The sequence below is a fragment of the Heloderma suspectum genome, chromosome 13, assembly GCF_057233095.1.
Source record: "Heloderma suspectum isolate Gila_16-S chromosome 13, 16-S_ref, whole genome shotgun sequence".
Taxonomy (NCBI): Eukaryota; Metazoa; Chordata; class Lepidosauria; order Squamata; family Helodermatidae; genus Heloderma; species Heloderma suspectum.
In genome coordinates this window covers 329,836-348,705 of record NC_139470.1, presented here as the reverse complement: position 1 = coordinate 348,705, position 18,870 = coordinate 329,836, and the positions used below count along the sequence as shown (strand labels likewise).

The 18,870-nt window shown below is 44.5% G+C and overlaps 1 long non-coding RNA gene across 1 annotated transcript in view; it reads left to right on the top strand.

Annotated features, from left to right (window-relative positions):
- LOC146335865 (uncharacterized) overlaps window positions 1-14,295 on the top strand; it is a 36,363-nt gene extending 22,068 nt beyond the window's left edge. The window contains exon 3 of the long non-coding RNA XR_014785808.1: window positions 12,243-14,295. This is a non-coding gene — a long non-coding RNA (uncharacterized LOC146335865). The remainder of the gene's footprint in view (window positions 1-12,242) is intronic.
- The last annotated feature ends 4,575 nt before the right edge of the window (window positions 14,296-18,870 follow it).

Sequence of the window (18,870 nt, the reverse complement as noted above, 5' to 3'; positions counted from 1 at the left end):
TCCTGGGAGGACGGATTAGAGATGTGACTGAAAGGTTGCCTGCACTCATAAAGCCCACTGACAGGTATCCCTTTCTTCTCATCCATGTGGGAACAAATGATACCGCAAAGCGGAGCTATGAAGAGATCACGTCAGACTTTGAAGCTTTGGGGAGGAAACTCAAGAACTTTGGGGCCCAGATAGTTTTCTCATCCATCCTTCCAGCAGTTAGAAGAGGGATAGAAAGGAAACGAAAAATACTCCGGGTGAATGACTGGCTACGAAGGTGGTGCCGACGAGAGAGATTTGGTCTCTGGGACCACGGGCTATACTTCCTGGAAGATGGGCTGTTGGCAAGGGACGGGTTGCACCTCACAAAGGCTGGGAAGAATGTGTTTGGCTACAGCATGAAGAACTTCATCAGGAGGGCTTTAAATTGAATCCTACGGGGAAGGGAGATGTAATATTGGGGGTAACAATGGACATAGGCGCATGCACTGCAATGGAGAGAACAGGTCTCATAGCGCCCAATAATAGTCTTCAGACACATGTAGGAAGAAAGCCAGACTATGAAGCACATGGTCTTCGATGTCTATATACTACTGCCCAGAGTATGGGAAACAAACAGAATGAACTTGAACTCTTAATACAAGAGGGAAATTATGACTTGATAGGTATAACTGAGACTTGGTGGGATGACTCTCATGACTGGAATACAGCAACTGAAGGATATAACTTGTTCAAAAAGAGGAGGAACAGAAAGGGAGGTGGGGTTGCACTGTATGTGAAAAATACATATCTTTGCACAGAAATACAGGAGGATGAGCTTGGTAGCCCCATCGAGAGCATCTGGGTTGAAATAAATGGAGCAAAGAATAAAAGGAACCTGGTGGTCAGAGTCTACTACCGGCCACCCAATCAAGGAGAAGACAAGGATGAAACTTTTGAAAAGCAAATAGCCAATGTTTCAAGGAAGCATGATGTAGTGGTAATGGGGGCTTCAATTTCCCAAATATTTGTTGGGAGACAAATTCTGCAAAACATGGCCCCTCCAGGAAATTCCTGGAAAGTAGAGGAAGGAACTAGAGGATCGACTATCCTTGACTTGATCCTAACCAGCAGAGATGACTTAGTGGATAAAGTGGCAGTTACAGGAACTCTGGGGGAAAGTGACCATGTTGTACTTGAGTTCTTGGTTCTAAGGGAAGCAAAAGCCGAGTGTAGTCAAATGCGTACCCTGGATTTTAGGAAAGCTGATTTTAATAAATTCAGAACAATGATCAGTAAGGTCCCAGGTCAAGCAAAGCTAACGAGAAAAGGAGTCCAAGATGGGTGGGAGCTTTTAAAAAAGGAAATTCTCAAGGCACAATTACAAACAATTCCAACAAGAAGAAAAGGTGGAAGACAACAGAAGAAGCCAATGAGGCAACACAAAAAGCTTAGAGGTGACCTGAAAACAAAAAAGGACACATATAGGAAGGGGAAAGAAGGCCAAGTAACAAAGGAAGAGTACAGGCAGGTAGCACAGAATTGCAGGGATGGCATCAGGAAGGCTAAAGCTGAGAACGAGCTGAGGTTAGCGAGGGATGCTAAAAACAGCAAAAAGGCTTTCTTCAGCTACATGCATAGTAAAAGGCAGAGGAAAGAAATGGTGGTTCAGCTGTTAAATACGGATGGCAAAACAATAACAGATGACAAAGAAAAGGCAGAGGTGCTCAATTCCTACTTTGGCTCAGTCTTCTCCCAAAAGAGGTCTATGACCCCCCTGGCAAAGGCGAAGTACAGGCTGAAGGGGCAGGATTGCAGCTTGAGATTGATAGGCATATGGTCAAGGAACACCTAATTACTTTGAATGAGTTCAAATCTCCAGGGCCAGATGAACTGCATCCTAGAGTCATAAAGGCAGAAGAACTCTCAGAACCGCTGTCTATTCTCTTTGAGAAATCATGGAGGACGGGGGAAGTGCCAGATGACTGGAGGAGGACTAATGTGGTCCCTATCTTCAAGAAGGGTAAAAAGGAGGAATTTGGGAACTACAGACTAGTCAGTCTGACATCAGTCCCTGGGAAAGTTCTGGAGCAGATGATAAAGCAATCCATCTAGAAGCACCTTGACAACAATGCAGTGATTGCTTGAAGCCAACATGGATTTGTCAAGAACAAGGCCTGCCAGATGAATCTGATCTCATTTTTTTATCAAGTAACCTCCGTTGTGGATCGTGGGAATGCTGTAGACATCATATACCTCAACTTCAGCAAAGCTTTCGACAAAGTGCCCCATGATATCCTGATGAGCAAACTAGCTCAAAGTGGGCTAGATGAAACAACAATCCAGTGGATCCTCAGTTGGCTACAGAATTGGACTCAAAGAGAGCTTATCAATGGGACCTTCTCAAACTGGGGAGAGGTAACGAGCAGGGTACCGCAGGGCTCAGTCCTGGGCCCAGTGCTCTTCAACATTTTTATGAATGACTTGGAGGAGGAGGTGCAATGAAAGCTGATCAAATTTGCAGATGACACAAAATTGAGCGGGATAGCTAATACTTTGGAAGACAGAAACAAAATTCAAAGTGATCTGGATAGACTGGAGCGCTGTGCAGAAAACCAGAGAATGACATTTAATAGGGAGAAATGCCAAGTTCTGCACCTAGGAAAAAGAAACCAAAGGCACAGTTACAAGATGGGGGATACTTGGCTCAACCACACTACAAGTGAGAAGGATCTTGGAATTGTTGTTGATCACAAGCTGAATATGAGCCAACCATGTGATATGGCTGCAGAAAAGGCCAATGCTCTTTTGGGCTGCCTTAATAGAAGCATAGTTTCCAAATCCCGGGAAGTACTAGTTCCCCTCTACTCAGCACTGGTTAGGCCTCATCTGGAGTACTGTGTCCAGTTCTGGGCACCACACTTTAAGAAGGATGCAGACAAAGTGGAGAGGGTTCAGAGGAGGACAACAAAGATGATCAGGGGACTGGAAACAAAGCCCTATGAGGAGAGATGGAAAGAACTGGGCATGTTTAGCCTGGAGAAGAGAAGACTGAGGGGAGATAGGAAATCGCTTTTCAAGTACTTGAAAAGTTGTCACAGAGGGGAAGGCCAGGCTCTCTTCTCGATCATCCCAGAGTGCAGGACACGGAATAATGGGCTCACGTTACAGGAAGCCAGATTCCAGCTGAACATCAGGAAAAACTTCCTGACTGTTAGAGCAATACGACAATGGAACCAATTACCTGGAGAGGTAGTGGGCTCTCCCACACTGGAGGCGTTCAAGACGAGGCTGGACAGCCATCTGTCAGGGATGCTCTGACTTGGATTCCTGCATTGAGCAGGGGGTTGGACTTGATGGCCTTGTAGGCCCCTTCCACCCCTACTGTTCTATGATTCTATGATGTACATTTTTTAGACTCCCTCTTGCTCTGTCTCTCCCTCTGAAGGCATCTTACAGCAGGGGTTAAAACAAAGATTTAAAACAATTTAAAACAAATAGAAACAATTAAAAATGCCAGGAGCTGAGAAAACAACTAAAATTAAGAAGCTCCATAATATGCCATCAAATGCCTGGGAGTAAAGGGCAGTCTTAATCTGGTGCGGAAAAAATGACACTGTTGTCCCCAGGCAGACCTCAGTGGGAAGAGCATTCCACATTTGGGGGGACATCACCAAAAAGATTATCTTCCTTGTTGCCATTCTCTGAGCCTCCCTTCGAGGAGGCACTCGGATGAGGGCCTCAGATGATGTCTGATGATGGAACCAATTACCTAGGGATGTGGTGGGCACTCCCACACTGGAGGAGTTCAAGACAAGGCTGGACAGCCATCTGTCAGAGATGCTCTGACTTGGATTCCTGCATTGAGCAGGGGGTTGGACTCAATGGCCTTGTAGGCCCATTCCAACCCTACTATTCTATGATTCTATGTCCATAGTGTAGGGGTGGGTTTATGCCGAGAGAGGCATTCCATCACGTACTGTGGTCCCAAGTCATGTAAGGCTGTATAGGTCAAAACCAGCACCTTGAATTGGGCTCAGAAACTTACAGGCTGCCAGTGCAAGCCGGACAGATCAGTGTTCTGTGTTCAGACCTTCTGGTCCCTGCTTTCAATCTGAATACCACATTCTGCATAAACTGCAGCTTACAAACCATCTTCAGGGGCAGCCCCATGTACAACGCACTGCAGTAATCTAACTTGGAGGTTACCAGAACATAGACAACTGAAGCCAGGTTATCCCTGTCCAGATAGAGGCATAGCTGGGCCACCAGCAGAAGCTGGTAGAAGGCACTTTGGGCCACTGAGGTCACTTAAGCCTCAAGGGACAGAGATGGCTCCAATTTAAAAGTAAGTTTAAGCAGCTCTCTCACCATATCCTGTGGAGTGCCCAGCGTCACCAGAGAGCCCCCATAAGAGAAGCAATTCCTCTGACTGGTTTCCCAGGTGTCTTCAGTGTCTGAGGAAAAAGTAACACTTTGTTCCATTCTTGTCCCTTTTGGGACAAGAGAGGTCTTCTGATAGGGCTGGATTTAGCTTTACTGCTGCAAGGAAAAGAGAAATGACACTGTGTTTCATAGTTACCACCTCCTGCAGCTGGGGAGGTGGAGGCAGCGGGGTGGGCTGCAGTATTGTCCAGGGCTCATCAAGGTCAACCTTCATCAGGGGTCTTGTAAATGTAAATCTATACAATGGGCATTTTAGCTATTTTTTGTTCTGACAAACAAGCCTACGGTTCCAGAGATGTAGCCTTGTAAGCTTGTCAAAGCAAGAGGGACGGGTCTTCTGTTGCACCAAAAGGGACTATATTAATGCCATCCGGGGCTGAAGTGCCTGGAAACATCTCTCCATCGCACCTTCATGAACCTTCAGCTGAGAGCCCCCCTTGCTCCTGCTACGTACTGTGGCTATCAGAAGGAGAGGAAGCAGCAGCTCATTCGCTGTGCACATCACCTGGTGTATGTTGCCGCTAAGAACCTACTGCCTGAGTTTGCTTTTTTTCCTCCCTCCTCATGCCCTTTCCTCTTGTGTCATGTCCTTTAGATTGTAAGCCTATGGGCAGGACTGTCTGATTTCTTATCTTTGTAAGTTGCCTTGGGAGCCTTTTTTGGCTCAAGGGCAGGATAAAAATGCTATAAATAAAAATATTATTCATTCATATTATATAATAATATTTATTCTTATTAATTTCATTTATATCCTGTCTTTTTTCCTCTTGCGAGGAGCCCAAGGTGGCTTACATGGTCCTTCCTCCTCTCCATTTTACTACCCTGTGAGCCTGTTAGGCTGAGAGTCTGTGATTGGCCCAAAGTCACCCAGCGAGCTTTATGGTCGAATGGGGACTAGAACTTCTGAGTCCTAACCACTCTAACTACTACACCACACTGGTTCTCGATGATGATGATGGTGGGATTACATCCCATTTACCCACAGGTGGAAATCTAATTCCCTCTTTTCTGCAGGAGTGCTCTTGAAAGCCATTTGGAGGCCACATTTGGAGGCTGCCAAAAGGGGGTAACTTATTTCCTGCGGGTGGGTGTCCCACAGCTCTCCGATAGCTGCCTTTGCTTCCTGGCTGTCATCTATGAAATGGGCTGGGTATTCTCTGCACACAGTCTCCAAATTCTGCATGCAGAATTGCATTTACAGAAGTACATTTTCAAACATGCCTACAGCACTCCTGGATGGAAGATCTAGGCAGGTGTTAAGGCTCTACAGCTACAGAGACTACAGCTCTGTGTCTGTGGTCTGGGAGAGGTGGTGGATCTTTATGCCCTTTATAGTAAAACCTTATGGAGAGATTCTTGGGGCAGATTTCACATCTTTCCAAGGCCAAAGTATCTAAGGGATGGTGTACTGGTTACTGCCAGATTGTGATCCCTGTGTTACATACAGAATGGCTTTGTTTGCCAAGGCAGTGCAGCATATTCATGCTGTCACTGAGCACTTGCGCAGTTGGCCATGCAGGTGATAGGGAACTCTGACTCAGGTTTTGCCGTTCGGTTATTACATGCTGTTTTAAGTTACGCTGTTTTTAGTGGCTATCAGTCATAAACAATGAAACACTTGACCTGACGGTTCTGACTGAGCTATTTCAGATGTGTTGGCCTATACTAAGAGGGCAGCACCAAGATGGACCAGGAAGGGAGCGCGAACCTTTGGCTGCAGAACGGGCACAATGCGTTGTGACCCTGCACAGGCTGCTGCGGTGGCGGCTGCTTCTTCGCAGTAAATTTATATGCAACGTTCAGAATCCACGATGGGGGACTCAGCCCAAACATTCCAGAATAGAACTGGGATTGGATCCAGGATCTGCCTTCTCCACAGAACGGCTCCGCTCACAGAGGGTGCCTCTGCCTGATTTTCGAGGAGCCCCTGTGCATCACAGCTCACCCAACTCAGCAGGGCTCCCCGGTCCTCTGTGGATCATTTTCAGGGGATTGGAGGGGCTGCTGTGAGGAGGGGGCAGGGAAGCCTGCTTCCGCCAGCCCGGTTACACACATCTAAGTTGGAGCCAACCCAGGTACACACGCACAGGCTGGGATGTGTCTCTTTGGTCGAGCCTTGGAAGCACAAGCAGACTCTGTTTTGTTCTAGAGATTATGTGCTTCCTGCTAGGACAGCACAAAGGCCAGTAAACTCAGTAAAAGCAGGTAAATTTGGAGAGGTGGTGGAAATAAGGTAGAAAAGAAGGCACAAGCTTACCAAAGTGCTTTTTCGATCGATGCCAGCAACAAATGCATCTCCCTAAAAGAGAAAACAGTCAACATGTCAACCAATGGGAATGGTCAGTAGAAAGAAAGGACACGTATAATGGTTGGACTGTATGAATGAGTGAAGCATTGTAAATGTAACTAATAGAGATGCTCAGCAGGAGAAAATGGGTTATGCAACCGTTGGGGGTCTCTTCTCCCAGTGCATGTGCTGTTCATACCCTCAGAGAGAAGTCACCTCCTTGGCCCTGTGGTTGTGTTACAGGAGGGAGGGAGGGAGGGAGGAGAGGGCTGCAGTAGCCAGCTTGCATTCCACCTCACCCCTTAAGTGCCAGGAGATGGCTGCTTAACCATTAAGGTTCATAGCATTTTACCTTGGGAATTGCTGTGGCATGGAAATGAGGCTGTCGGCTGTGCATGGGGCTTTGGCTCCATTGGAAAGCCAATATCTCCATCTCTTTGTTGTTCTTCAGCAGAAGGAAAATGTACTTACTGGGAAGTGTCTCTTGCTGTGGAGGGGTCCCTTGCATGTCTTGTAGCGCGATGCCATCAGGATGCATTCCATTCATTTCTGTACTGCCTTTGTCCAATAGCAAGTGTGTCGTTGTCAGGCCTGCTAGTCAGAACCTGAGCTGGGCAAACCAATTGAAGGTTGACTCCAGACAAAAGGGAAATAGGGTGAACTGTTTTTAACGCATTAACAACTAAAATACAGATTTTAATCACCACAGCTGATGCTTAAGTAATTTTATTTTGTAATTAGCATAACTTGTTCTTGGGGATTTGCAAGCATTGGCTGGACTTGGTAGCCAACCAAACAGCTGGGATTGCCAGGGCCCTGCCTCTCCCCCAGTGTACTGGGCATTGTCCCTGACTTCACATTGCATCTTCAAAGGTCAGTGTGAGATTGCAAGTCCTTGATTCCCTGGAATGCATCTGAGCACCTCCAAAGTACTGTACAACTGCTGAGATGATTGCTTACCCCCATCTCCATCTCCAAGCTCAAGAACAGGGCCAGGGCTTCTCACAGTCTCCACAGAGAACATGGTGTAAAATCATGAACCCTGAATGTTGTAACAACAACCCTGGATGTTGTTACTGGATGTTGTTAATATAAAAATTACGTGTGTGTGTGTGTGTGTTTATAGCTGTTCTAGGAGACGACTTGCATTCCTTTGTTTGCATGAAATGAGGGGGCCTTCGAGATTTTGGCCTTGACCCTGATCAGCTTAGGATCTCTGTACATCAGAGAGCACCACCTCATTTCCCTTGTCAAGTTTTGACCAGACTTTGTTGGGTTGAAACCAGACTTCTTGGGTTTGGTTTCAACTATTCTTCCCATTAAATAAGGTGGGATAAGCATCCCAGGATGTGAGTTGTGTTTATGCTTTAAAAGGGTATGACCTAAACCATATCCCTTATGAATATACAGTGGAGGTGAAGAATAGATTTAAGGGATTAGACCTGATAGAGTGCCTGAGGAACTATGGACGGAGGTCCATAACATTGTTCAGGAGGCAGTAACTCAATCCCTCCCAAAGAAAAAGAAATGCAAGAAAGCAAAGTGGCTGTCTGATGAGGCTTTACAAGTAGCTGAGGAAAGACGGGAAGTAAAAAGCAAGGGAGAAAGGGGAAGATATATCCAACTGAATGCAGAGTTCCAGAGAATAGCAAGGAGAGACAAGAAGGGCTTCTTAAATGAAAAATGTAAAGAAATCGAGGAAAACAATAGAATGGGAAAGACTAGAGATCTTTTCAAGAAAATTGGAGATCTCAAGGGAACGTTTTGTGCAAAGACAGGCATGATAAAGGACAAAGAAGGCAGGGACCTAACAGAAGCAGATGAGATTAAGAAGAGATGGAAAGAATACACAGAAGAACTATACAGGAAAGATCTGAATGTCCCTGATAGCCATGATAGTGCGCTCACTGATCTTGAGCCGGACATCCTCGAGAGTGAAGTCAAGTGGGCCTTAGGAAGCATTACTAACAACAAAGCTAGCGGAGATGACAGTATTCCAGCTGATCTATTTAAAAACCTAAAAGATGATGCTGTTAAAGTGCTGCACTCAATATGCCAACAAATTTGGAATACTCAACAGTGGCCACAAGACTGGAAAAGGTCAGTTTACATTCCAATTCCAAAGAAGGGCAATGCCAAAGAGTGTACTGTACAATTGCGCTCATTTCACATGCCAGCAAGGTTATGCTCAAAATCCTACAAGCTAGGCTTCAGCAGTATGTGAACCGAGAACTACCGGAAGTACAAGCTGGGTTTCCAAGAGGCAGAGGAACTAGAGATCAAATCGCCAACATTCGCTGGATCATGGAGAAAGCAAGAGAATTCCAGAAAAACGTCTATTTCTGCTTCATTGACTACGCTAAAGCCTTTGATTGTGTGGATCACAACAAACTGTGGCAAATTCTTAAAGAGATGGGAGTACCAGACCACCTTACCTGTCTCCTGAGAAATCTGTATGAGGGTCAAGAAGCAACAGTAAGAACCGGACATGGAACAACCGATTGGTTCAATATTGGGAAAGGAGTATGACAAGGCTGTATATTGTCACCTTGCTTATTTAACTTATATGCAGAGTACATCATGAGAAACGCCGGGTTAGATGAATCACAGGTTGGAATTAAGATTGCTGAGGGAATTATCAACAACCTCAGATACGCAGACGATAACACCCTAATGGCAGAAAGTGAAGAGGATCTAAAGCGCCTCTTGTTGAGGGTGAAAGTGGAGAGCGCAAAAGCTGGTTTGAAACTCAAAATTAAAAAAACGAAGATCATGGCATCTGGCCCCATCACTTCCTGGCATATAGGAGGGGAAGAAATGGAAGCAGTGACAGATTTTATTTTCTTCGGCTCCAAGATCACCGTAAATGGTGACTGTAGCCATGGAATTAAAAGACGCTTGCTCCTTGGGAGGAAAGCTATGGCAAACCTAGACAGCACAGAAAGAAGCAGAGACATCACCTTGCCGACAAAGGTCTGTCTAATCAAAGCTATGGTTTTCCCAGTAGTAACGTATGGCTGTGAGAGCTGGACTATAAGGAAGGCTGAGTGCTGAAGAATTGATGCTTTCGAACTGTGGTGCTGGAGAAGACTCTTACGAGTCCCCTGGACTGCAAGGAGGTCAAATCAGTCCATCCTAAAGGAAATCAACCCTGACTGCTGAATGGAAGGACAGATACTGAAACTGAAGCTCAAATATTTTGGCCACCTAATGCGAAGAGAAAACTCATTGGAAAAGACCCTGATGCTGGGAAAGATTGAAGGCAAAAGGAGAAGGGGACGGCAGAGGATGAGATGGCTAGATAGCATCACCGATGCAATGAATCTGACCTTGAGCATAGTCCAGGAGAGAGTGGAGGACAGGAAGTCCTGGCGTGCTATGGTCCATGGGGTCACAAAAAGTCGGACACGACTTAACGACTGAACAACAATAACATCAGGCTTAACAAGTCTCATGACAGTGAGTTCCGCAGGCTAATTGTAGGATATCCTAGCAGGGAGTGGTGGAGTAAATCCCTTTGTCTATTGAGCAGCACAGAGAGAGAATTAAACACCAGTGATGGAGTGCCTGAATTCCAGGGGGAATAAGTTTTTTTAAAATTACACTTATCCTGTTTTGTGGCTCTGGTTTGGTAACAAACTGTGAAAGGCAGAAAATTGCAATATTAAAAATGGCTTATAAAATATACCTATATTGTTTTTGTTTGTTGTTTGCTTAAGAATTTTGTGAGTGCTCTAAAGGGGCTGGTGACTATTGAATTGGCCTTCAGATAGAGAAAGTAGGATGGCCCTGGAAACACCCAGATGGTACTGTCTTTAGCGACTGGTGAGTGTTGTCCCTTTCTTCTAGATGTTGGGTCAGTTCAGGTTTTTAACAGGACATCTGTTGATGAAATTTAGTCATTGATCTTTCTTGGTGGGCATTTTTGGTAAATTTGTCTTGTCTGCGTACCAGTTTCTGTGCGTTATGATTCCTTTTCGAATATTTTGAGATGTCATAGATTTTTGTTGCCAGCACATTAGTTTTCATGTATGTATTTAAATATAATAAAAATGTGATACGGTTGTTTTGTCAACTTTTCAGGGTGTTTTTAAGTGCATGGAAACAAAATGATCCGTGTTCCTGTACCTTCACTATTCAAGGAGAGATTTATTGGTTTCTGGCTAATGTATAGTTGAATTATGGAATTCGCTGCCACAAGATGTCATAATGTCCACCAACCTGAATGACTTCAAAAGGGGATTGGGTGAATTCCTGGTGGATAAGGCTGTCAGTGGCTATGGTTATTGATGACCTCCAGTATCAGAGGAAGTATGCCTTTGTGTACCAGTTGCTGGAGAACACGAATGGGAGGTGCTATTGTGCTCATGTCCTACTTGTGGGCTTTCTCTTGGGGCATCTGAATTGCCACTATAGGAACAGAATCCTGGAGTAGATATGAGATGGGTGACTTATTCCCACCCTGTCCGACTAGCTTGTTTCCCTTACCTGAACAGGTGTGTCTGCAACTCACCTGACCAAGAGAGAGGACTGCGGCTCTATGAACAGCCCCCGCTTAGTAACAGATTTTCGAATCCCCTCCAAGTGTTCTGGGCTTCGAGAATTAATGCATGGCTGATCCTTGAAGCACCTGCCAAGCCAGATAACACAAAGTGGTACCACCAAATACATATTTATTGCTCAAACAGTATTGGAGAATAACAGAAGTTTGCGATGATGAAACAAGCAAGACACGTCACTATGTACAATACAATTAAGATGATTAAGGGTGCAATCCTATGCATGCATAGGCGGGAAAAAGTCCTACAACTACCTGGACTCCTATAACTTCCGCTTGCGTTCTAATCAACTCTGTGTTTGCATAGTGAAGAGCTGTGTTTGAATAACAAAGAGTTGGAGCAGGACAATTTACCTATCTGGCAGGCATGGTTGGCAGAGCTTAGGTAATCATATTTGGTTTGGTACGCTTCTTGTTCTCCCAGGATCTCTCTGCTTAACCAGGTCAAAATCTCACTACTTATAACATTCTACCTAACATTATCCCCAGTTCCTTATCTTAACATACATCTATGCCGCTGACTCAAGCAGCAGCTTCAGACCTAGTCATAACCCCTGCAGATAGCTTTGGATGAGAAGAGCCATGCTGCACACTGCTCCCGTATCTAACCCTAAGAGGACTTTTTCCCAATGCAACAGGCATCAGTTGCAGGGGTGGGCAGAAGGTAGAACTCCAGTTGTTTGGGACTTCAACTCCCAGAAGCCCTTGCAAGCATGGCCATTGTTCAGGGATGCTGGGAGCTGAAGTCCAAAAATCTGGAGATCTACTTTCTGCCCATTCCTGAGTTAAAAGACAAAAATGCAGAGACAGCCACTAAATGCCACTTCTGTAAGGGTATTGAAGAATGGGGGAGATTTGCATAAGAAGAAATGGAGACAATGGAACATTGTTTTCCATACTCTTAGTCTTCAGAGGTCATTTGTCTACTTTGGCACAGAGCATAATAAAAACACTGACTCTCTTTCTCGTTTGATGTTGTTGCAGGTTCCAGATCACAGGTGAAGGCCTTTGTGCCTACATGAACGAACTTGCATTCAGCTCTACCTGGTGCAACAACACTTGATACTGGGTCTGTAGCAAACCTGTCCGTGCTGCCTGAGAGAAACTTGAAACATGAAGTCTAAGCCACTGCCTCAAATACTGTGACGGAACTGTCACTTTTTGTATATTTCCTCTTGTTCTGCACTCAAGCTTTAGAAATGTTTCAACTCTTGTCCCACTATTTCTAAATTGGAGACCACATAAACTTTATATAAACAAATAAGCCTTAATAGCCTATTTTTGAGAAATTTAACTTAATTTAAAATGCTTTAATTTAATTAAAATATGTATAGGCCTCCTTTCAGGTCAGGAGCCCGCCCAAGGTAGCACACAACAATAAAATTCATTTTATTTATTTATTTATTTATTTATTTTTTCATTTCATTTCATTTCATTTCTATACCGCCCAATAGCCAAAGCTCTCTGGGCAGTTCACACAAACAGCAGAATTCATATAATCCAAAACTGATAACGTAATAAAAACAGCAAATGTTCCCCCCAAAAAACAACACCAGCTTAAGAAAGCACCCACAACACAATTCCACAATGTGATAAAACATAATCAGGGGACAGCCAGAGTACAGTAGTAGGTTTTCAGGCCCTTCTGTAAAGCCTGCAGTGATGGGGCCTGATGGACCACCAATGGTAATTTATTCCAGAGGTGTGGGACCACTGCAGAAAAAAACCCTCTCTCATTTACTCACCCACCTAACTGCCCTCCCAGGTGGGCCAGTGACAAGGGCCTCTCTTGGTGATCTTAAAGTGTGAGCAGGTTTGGTCCCAAACCGTTTAAGATGACCTGGATGATATCGAAAGAGAAAATGCTGAGTTAATGCCCTATCACTTGTGCCAATGACTTATTTGAGTAATGAACAGGTGGGAGACGGTATTAAAAATTGGAAGTGTACTTAAAGTTTTCGCTTATCAATTAATGAGCAAAAAATGTTGTGTAAGATATCAAAAAGCTTGATATACAGATGTCTTAATGTTTTTAAAATGTTGGTTTAATAAGCAAGTTTTGAGTACAGAGTTATCTTCTCATTCAGAATTGATTGTATCTAGCCTAAAGGTGTATGCATAAACCTTTTTTGTACGTTTCAATTTTCCAGGAATTTTTAAAATAACAATGAGATAATTAAGACTGTGAGCCCTAATTTTTAAGATAGTAGATAATACAAGCTATGACATACCTTCCTCACAAAAAGGCATACATATGTGCTGATTTTAGAATGCAGGAACTTCTTATTAGAAGCTCATCAGGTCTGTGTACCTCTCAGCTGAACAGCCTTAGTCAGTTTTGAATGGGAAGCTTGGTACTTAAAATGAGATCTCTCCTTTCTAAGCTAGTCCTAGAAGTCTAAAAAGAAGAAATGTTTAGGAAATTCTATTTCCTTTTAAGCTATGAAGAACTAAGAATATTTAGTAAAGCCTTGTTTAATAACAAAATGTTTTGTGTCATTTTATGCAAGTTATATTTTGATGTGATGTTACAAGTATATTTCTAATTTAAAAAAAAATGGATCAAAAGCTTCCTGCCCACAGGCTTATAATCGAAAACGACAGAACACAAAAGGAAAAAGGATGAGGAGGGGAGACGAGAGGAGAAGAGAAAAGCAAGTGGACTTTTAGCAGGGCTGGTGGAATGTCCCTGCTTTCTCCTCTCCACTCCCTCTACCCCTGGAATCTATACCTACAGAGCTACCATCAGCAAGGAGGGGGCCTTTGTGCATAGCATAGCTGGCTGGAATGCTAGGAGTTGCAGGACTTTTTCTGTCTAAGCATGGCCAGGATTGCTCCCTAAGTGCTCTTTCTGAGGGTCTGTAACCTGCAAACTGCGAACAGATGAAGTAGGATAACAGGTGCCATTTTCAGAATGGGGAGGAGACACTTCAGAAATTTGAGGAAGATTCAGAAAGAAGTACAACAGGAATTCCTGCTGGGGTGGGACAAGGGAGGCTTCTGTTTGCCCCTATTATTTTAATCCTCCTCTCCAACATTTTATAACTTACACGTTTTCATAGAATCATAGAATAGTAGGGTTGGAAGGGGCCTACAAGGCCATCAAGTCCAACCCCCTGCTCAGTGCAGGAATCCAAGTCAGAGCATCCCTGACAGATGGCTGTGCAGCCTCGTCTTGAATGCCTCCAGTGTGGGAGAGCCCACCACCTCCCTAGGTAATTGGTTCCATTGTCGTATTGCTCTAACAGTCAGGAAGTTTTTCCCAATTCCGTAGGGAATTGGTTCCATTGTCGTATTGCTCTAACAGTCAGGAAGTTTTTCCTGATGTTCAGCTGGAATCTGGCTTCCTGTCACTTGAGCCCATGATTCCGTGTCCTGCACTCTGGGATGATCGAGAAGAGAGCCTGGCCTTCCTCTCTGTGACAACCTTTCAAGTACTTGAAGAACGCTATCCTATCTCCCCTCAGTCTTCTCTTCTCAAGGCTAAACATGCCCAGTTCTTTCCATCTCTCCTCATAGGGCTTTGTTTACAGTCCCCTGATAATCTTTGTTGTCCTCCTCTGAACCCTCTCCAGCTTGTCTGCATCCTTCTTAAAGTGTGCTGCCCAGAACTGGACACAGTACTCCAGATGAGGCCTAACTAGCGCTGAGTAGAGGGGAACTAGTACTTCCCGGGATTTCGAAGGTATGCTTCTATGAATGCAGCCCAAAAGAGCATTTGCCTTTTTTGCAGCCACATCACATTGTTGGCTCATATTCAGCTTGTGATCTACAACAATTCCAAGATCCTTCTCGCTTGTAGTGTTGTTGAGCCAAGTATTGCCTATCTTGTAACTGTGTATTTGGTTTCTTTTTCCTAGTTGCAGGACTCGGCATTTATCCCTATGAAATTTCATTCTGTTGTTTTCTGCCCAGTGCTCCAGTCTATCCAGATCACTTTGAATTTTGTTTCTGTCTTCCAAAGTATTAGCTATCCTGCCCAATTTTGTGTCATCTGCAAATTTGATCAGCATTCCCCGCACCTCCTCCTCCAAGTCATTCATAAAAATGTTGAAGAGCACTGGGCCCAGGACTGAGCCCTGCGGTACCCCGCTCGTTACCTCTCCCCAGTTTGAGAAGATCCCACTGATAAGCAGTCTTTGAGTCCGATTCTGTAGCCAACTGTGGATCCACCGGATCGTTGTTTCATCTAGCCCACTTTGAGCTAGTTTGCTCATCAGGATATCATGGGGCACTTCGTCGAAAGCTTTGCTGAAGTCGAGGTATACTATGTCTACAGCATTCCCACAGTCCAAAAGGGAGGTTACTTGATCAAAAAATGAGATCAGATTCGTCTGGCAGGATTTGTGTTTGACAAATCCATGTTGGCTTCCAGTAATCACTGCATTGTTTTCAAGGTTTTAGTCACCAGGTGGCAGTCTTCAAAACACAATGGAGGGGCTGTAGCCGGTAGGTAGGATGGGCGACTCTTGTCAGTTTTGGTTTCTCTCAGTTCCTCATTTTTCCAGTCCCAAACTCAGTTCATTCCAAACTTTGAGATTAAAAAAACCAAACTGAATGGAAATTCATAGGCATTTTAATCTGTATTTCTCCTAATACACAGATATTTGTTCACAATTTTGCCTACACATTTTTAAAGCGGTTCCCTTAATATAATGCCTTTTTGAATGACAGTTGAATTAAAGCATAATTTTCTGCATGCACTTTCCCCAAATATACACATTTTCAATGCATTTTTTGCTTGGAGAACTTTATGGCAAAATTTGGAGAAGTAACATTGGTTTCTCCCTACCCTGTGCCAGATCTAACATGTCTTGTCTTCTTCTCTGCAGGAGCAAACATCCATTTCTCCTGAGTGAGCCTTAGCATCATTGTCATCCTGGTGGGACTCTTGGCACTGACAGCAGCTCTTGCCTTCTTTGTATGACACTCAGAGTGTGTTTTTACACAGAAAAGTGTCTGGTGAACTTACATATGGAGCCGCCTTTGAAAACATTCTGGAAACTTCAGCTAGTCCAAAATAGGGCAGCGAGGTTGTTCATGGGAAACTGGCCAGCGTGATCATATTATGCTAGTACTTTTCCGTCTGCACTGGCTGCCAGTCCATGTCCGGGCCCAATTCAAATTAAATGCCTTATCTGGAAGTCCAGTCAATGAATCCTCTTTCTCAATACCCACATAGCCATATAGGACAACAGTAATTAGAAGATATTATCTATAATAATAGAATCTGGTTCTTCCCATTATGACATACTCTGAGTTATATGTTCTATCTCTGCCAATCCATGAAGTTGGCACACTTTTTTGTAAGAGGTTTTCAATATTCTCCAAAAATAAAGCAATTAATAGGGGTGGGGTAGAAACCAGTTGTTTAAACACACACACCAGCCACGCAAGACCATGCAATGTGAATAAGGTCATATTTAGTTTATCCCTAGGAAGCAATATCCAAAGACAGTGGTGGCACCCCAGAAACCTGTGCTGATTTCTTTTTGTCAGATCCCAATGTTAAAAGCATCTATTAGCTGCAGCAACAAGCCAGACGGAGACTCCATCTCCAGAGGCAGTCTACCTCAGAATACAACTTGTTGAAGGTGGGGGTAGTGCTGAGGGAGGGCTGTAGCCTTCGCACCCTGCTGGTGGGATTCCTCAAGGCATCTGATTGGTCACTGTGGGAAGCAGGATGGTGGGTTTAATGGGTCATCGGCCTGATCCATCTTCAGGGCTCTTATGTTCCTGACCGAAATTTCTCCAATAGGCAGAAGAGGGGTAGTGATTTCCCAGGGACAGTTAGAGCACACAAGGTTCATTTCTCAGTCTTTGAATCGTACACAATGCTTTGTAGAAGTCAAAGCCATGTGTACCTGCATGTTCAGCTTCTTAGAATTGGTAGAAAATAACAATTCTGCTGATTAAGAAAACAAGACGCTTTGATCGTGGAGGGAAAGGGGCTGCATAGAATCATAGAATCATAGAATAGTAGGGTTGGAAGGGGCCTACAAGGCCATCGAGTCCAACCCCCTGCTCAATGCAGGAATCCAAGTCAGAGCATCCCTGACAGATGGCTGTCCAGCCTCGTCTTGAAGGCCTCCAGTGTGGGAGAGCCCACCACCTCTCCAGGTAATTGGTTCCATTGCCGTATTGCTCTAACAGTCAGGAAGTTTTTCCTGATGTTCAGCTGGAATCTGGCTTCCTGTAACGTGAGCCCATTATTCCGTGTCCTGCACTCTGGGATGATCGAGAAGAGAGCCTGGCCTTCCCCTCTGTGACAACTTTTCAAGTACTTGAAAAGCGATTTCCTATCTCCCCTCAGTCTTCTCTTCTCCAGGCTAAACATGCCCAGTTCTTTCCATCTCTCCTCATAGGGCTTTGTTTCCAGTCCCCTGATCATCTTTGTTGCCCTCCTCTGAACCCTCTCCACTTTGTCTGCATCCTTCTTAAAGTGTGGTGCCCAGAACTGGACACAGTACTCCAGATGAGGCCTAACCAGTGCTGAGTAGAGGGGAACTAGTACTTCCCGGGATTTGGAAACTATGCTTCTATTAAGGCAGCCCAAAAGAGCATTGGCCTTTTCTGCAGCCACATCACATGGTTGGCTCATATTCAGCTTGTGATCAACAACAATTCCAAGATCCTTCTCACTTGTAGTGTGGTTGAGCCAAGTATCCCCCATCTTGTAACTGTGCCTTTGGTTTCTTTTTCCTAGGTGCAGAACTTGGCATTTCTCCCTATTAAATGTCATTCTCTGGTTTTCTGCACAGCGCTCCAGTCTATCCAGATCACTTTGAATTTTGTTTCTGTCTTCCAAAGTATTAGCTATCCCGCTCAATTTTGTGTCATCTGCAAATTTGATCAGCTTTCACTGCACCTCCTCCTCCAAGTCATTCATAAAAATGTTGAAGAGCACTGGGCCCAGGACTGAGCCCTGCGGTACCCTGCTCGTTACCTCTCCCCAGTTTGAGAAGGTCCCATTGATAAGCGCTCTTTGAGTCCGATTCTGTAGCCAACTGTGGATCCACATGATCGTTGTTTCATCTAGCCCACTTCGAGCTAGTTTGCTCATCAGGATATCATGGGGCACTTTGTCGAAAGCTTTGCTGAAGTCGAGGTATATGATGTCTACAGCATTCCCACGGTCTACAAGGGAGGTGACTTGATCAAAAAATGAGATCAGATTTGTCTGGCAGGACTTGTTTTTGACAAATCCATGAGACTCAGGGAACAATAGCAATAGAGGCTGTACCTCTTTAGGTCCATTTTAAAGAGGCTTTGGATTTTAGATGAAATCAGGACAGGAGGTCAAACTATGAATTTCCTCCCATTGGTTTCAATTCAGAAGCATTAAAAAATAGCCCTACGAGATGAGGAAGACAGCTGAAATGCCAGCAGGGCTTTGGATTGCTCTCTGCAACGAAGACTAGTATTGTACTGCTTGAGTAGGGGCTCAGTGTGATAGAGCACATGCTTGGTATGCAGAAGATCCCAGGTTCGATCCCTGGCTTCTCCAGGTAGGGCAAGGAAAGAATCCTGCCTGAAACCCTCTAGAGCCGCTGCCAGTCAGTGTCGACAATACCGGGCTAGATGGACAAATGGTCTGACTCAGTATAAGGCA